The following is a 4,512-nucleotide window of genomic DNA, read 5'->3' as shown; positions in this document are numbered from 1 at the left end:
TGATACTTGCATCTAATAGTTTCAAAATTTCCTTCTTAACCACTTTTTTCATGTTTGGGTTAAGTCTTCTTTGATGCTCTATAGTGGCTTTACTATTTTCTTCCATGGGTATCTTATGCATGTAAATCGAGGGGTTGATCCCTTTCAAGTCTTCCATTTTATACCCTATGGCCTTGTTATGGGTCTTAAGTTTTCCTAGCAATTTTTCCTCTTCTATCTTAGACAGGCTAGCATTGATTATAATAGGATATTTGGAGTTTGAGTCCAGAAATGCATGCCTTAGTGAGGATGGGAGAGGTTTAAGCTCTACCTGTTTGGCATTTTCCTGGAGCTTACCCTTGGTTTGTTATTCCTTCAACTTCTCCATCTCGGAAGCCTTTGAAGGAGCAGAAGCATGAAAAACACAAGTTTATATCATTGAAATAAAAAATTTTCACCTAGGGTCACATGCATCATGCAAGATTTATTTTTATCTATTTAATTTCAATGACAAACAGCATATTAAAACTCTTTTAATATGTTTTTGGATATGTATTTGCCATTTAAGATTTTAGAATTAATTAGATTAATTTTAGAACCCTAGATTAGATCAAGAATGAATGCACTAATCTCTTGATGCTGCAGTGTGTTTGGTACCATTGGGATGTGTCTTTAGGACACTAGATGTTGTCCCTCTAGCTTGTCCACCCCAAGATCACCTATGGCAGCCCTTGAACAGCTTCTAAAGCTTTTTCTATGAATTAGAAAATCAAGTTTTTCCTTTTGAGAGATTAGAGATGTAAACAGAATACTAGAAACAATTTCTAGTATTTTTAATTCAAGAGATTGTTTGCTAATCTCTTGGAATTGATGAGAGATGAAGAAGAAGAGAGGATGGCAGCCTTAAGGGTGGAAACACAAAGGGAGGCAGCAGCTGGTTGTATTTTGTTCTTTCATCCTTACACTTATATAGCTAGGTCACCACTTAAAACCCTTGCCACATGTCACCTTCTGTTTGCTCTAGGTTTAATTGACCCAATCACATAGTGCCAAGTGTTAAACCTATATTGAATCTTAATTTTAATCATCTTACATGATTAAAAGAGATTTGACAAGCTTATGTGTAGTGCCATGTGTCACCATCTCATGGTGCCTCATGTCACCCTGTGAAATGACTAAAATACCTCTGTGTCTTAATTTTGAGTTCTCAACCCAAAATAATTATTTCGCTTCTTCTAATCAATTTATATTAAATATAAATTAATTAATTGAACTCTATTAATTAATTTCTCATTAATTAAATTTATATTTAAACACTTTAAATATAAATTTAACTTATATTATACATCTAATAACCTAGATTTGGTTTCAAGTCATGCTAGGGAATTTGCAATCCAATTGCAAACCAAACCTATTTAATTAATCAATTAAATTCTTTAAATGATTAATTAAATCATATTTAATTTAGTGATTACTTGTGTATGTGTGTGACTTACTAGGCTCATCACTAATTGGCAATAAGATATGATATCAACTCTTAACATCATCGAAACTCTTTCTTACCATAAATGATTTCTCTAAACCATTTTATGCACCTCATAGACCATGGTTAACACCTAGTATAGTATGCCATGGCCACCCAATTAGTAATAAGGTTTACCTTAAAGGAACCTATAATCATATGTTACCATGCACTAGAATCTCTCTGTTACAAAATCCCAATTCAAGTTGGAGTCATGGTTTATGTCAAACCCCATTTGCTATGAATATTATGTTCTCTTTTAATTCCAGTTATTGATTAAAAAGATTTTCTCATAAGAAACTATTTTCTGATTAAATCTATCTATCCTAGCCAGGAACTTAAAACATCAAGAACAATTAAAAGAACATAGGATTTTATCCCTATTTACTTAGAGGAATAGATTCTATCTTGATCAACACCTACCTCCATATATAACTCGTAGGAGCCAACACATGCCCATATACCCATACACAGTACAAGTATGAAAGCAGTATCAAACTCAAACCACCTATATACAAGATAATTGTGCTATCTCAAGTCTAAAGATTATATGCACTGATATGATTTATGACAATACATTGACAAGAGTAAACTCCATGTGCTTGTCATAAGTGTCACTAGTTCGATCTACTTATCATGTAGAAGTGTCTATCATGTTTGTCATATAACATGAGACTCACCATTCCATCTTATTTATATCTCATATAAATAACTTGGGAACAAATATGAATACAATCTTTCTGGATAAGTCATGTCCTTATTGTGAAGTATCCTCAATTGTGAACCTATTTATGATACTTTGAGCTAGAAATACTGTCACTCATATTCTTAACAACTTAAGAATTGAATTTCTAACAAAATATCAATGGACCTTTTCTATTACACATAAATATACTATGTAAACAGAAAAGTGGAAATGCCTTTTATTAAAAAAAAAATGTATAAGATACATACTAAATGATATGCTCTAGGGCATTGTAACACCCCTCACCCGTCTACAGTGTAGCTGAGCAAAGTGTGTCACACGGAGTGCCAGAGCACCTGATCTTATCTGATTTCATTATAGTTCTTAATTTACTTGTTCAAAACTTTATCTAAGGTTTAGGCTATTTTTACTATTTATCAAAATCTGACTAATTTGGAAAATTCAAAAATTTTAATGATAATGCAGCGCAGTGCTGTCTGTAATTTGGATTAACGGTTCTTCTAAACCTGCCAAAAATAATTTCAATATATACTCAAATTCATAATTCATATTATCTCAAAGCATTGTCATCTGTTTCTCAAACTCAGATTCAGTCTCCAATCTCGTTCAGAATCATTATGGTTAGATAATTAATTCAAATATCAGAATTCTTATATCTCGTTAACTTATATAATTTGCCAATTATGTACATAAATTTATCGAGTACTAGATATACAAATGAAATTACAATTACTAATTCACATTATAATATAAGCAGTAATTATAATGTACATATTAGAAAACATGCTTAAAATGAGCCCTATCTACATGTATTGCTGAGGAGGTGACAATCTTGAACTCTTCTGACTCTTCTGCAGATTTGGACTACAAAAATCTCAATTGACAGTCTATTGGTTTTACTTTCAGTACCTGTGCGAGGAAGCAATTCCATCGCGTTAAGCATTTTTGCTTAGTGGTGGAATAGTATAACAAGAAATAATAAATATAAATAAAGAAAGGATAGAGCATAATTTAAATATTGAATAATCAATTTAATTTATTGGAATGTTTTTAATATTAACCATCTTATATATAAGTTTGTTCCTCTTTGGAAGTGCTAAATTTATAACCTTTCAGTAATACTACCCAGTATACAAATTATTCTAACTGTGTTGTCTTTTAAGTCTCTACGGTTCTGTAAATTATATTTTTGTTATGTTTCTATTGCTAATCACTTTTACTCATTTCATTCAATACTAAATTTCATTATACAAAAACTTCATTATACTTAACTTAACTTAACTTAACTGCCTGAATGGAATAATATTTTAATTGACTGCCCGTGTAGCCTATACACTTACCAGACTGGATAAACGAATATACTAGCACTGGGTACTTAGTACCTCAGGCCGTCACACCATCGGCCACAATGTATCTCCCGGTGTGCAAAAGTGTGGCTAAAAAGCCATATAATCAATCAGGCATTAAGCCGAGTATAATAACACAATCTGTATAGCCATAGGCTATTAAAATCATAGTATGGCATAATAAGCCATAAAACACAATATGACGTAAAGCCATTTACAGAACAGCTGTCAGAATCCTATTGGCATTCCAACCTATCCAAACTAGTCAACTAGGCAAACTAGGGCATGTTACAAGATTAAATATTTATTTCTTTATTTCAGGGTTTACTGGTCATTATAAAAAATTCACTGGTGAATGTAAATGTTGAACCTTTTATACATCATGGATAAGTTGATTCTAGTATCAACATGTCACAATTTACAATTCAATATGCTGTCAATATAATGCAATTTACCTTTTTTACAAATTGGCATTCATTGCCAAATTACCTCAAGCATCATTGTATGTAAATGTCAAATTCTCAATTTTTGTGTGCTCGATTGGTCCAGCTTAAAGTCCCATTTTTCTTGATTTTTAGCTTCTGGTCAAAGAAGCAAAATTGTAGCTCTATGTCTTATTGCACTCTGGGCAAAATTTCAAGTCATTCTGAGTTGTATAGACCAAGATATGGTCAATTTACTAAAGCTGGACAGATTGCACCTTTAGCACAAAATTTGGTCAATTTTAGGTTACTTTTAGTTCTGGCAATTTTGGTAACCGAACTTGTGCAAGCTATTTGACTTGGTTCTTGCCATTTATGGGCTTTGGTGTCTTCATAAGAATTGTATCTCTATGTCTTATTGCACTCTGGGCAAAATTTCAGGTTATTTTGAGTTGTATAGACCAAGATATATATAGTCAATTTACTAAAGCTGGACAGATTGCACCTTTAGTGCAAAATTTGGTTAATTTTAGGTGA

Source organism: Hevea brasiliensis, unplaced genomic scaffold (assembly GCF_030052815.1).
Source record: "Hevea brasiliensis isolate MT/VB/25A 57/8 unplaced genomic scaffold, ASM3005281v1 Scaf10, whole genome shotgun sequence".
NCBI classification, from domain to species: domain Eukaryota; kingdom Viridiplantae; phylum Streptophyta; class Magnoliopsida; order Malpighiales; family Euphorbiaceae; genus Hevea; species Hevea brasiliensis.
Note: the sequence above shows the minus strand (reverse complement) of the source record.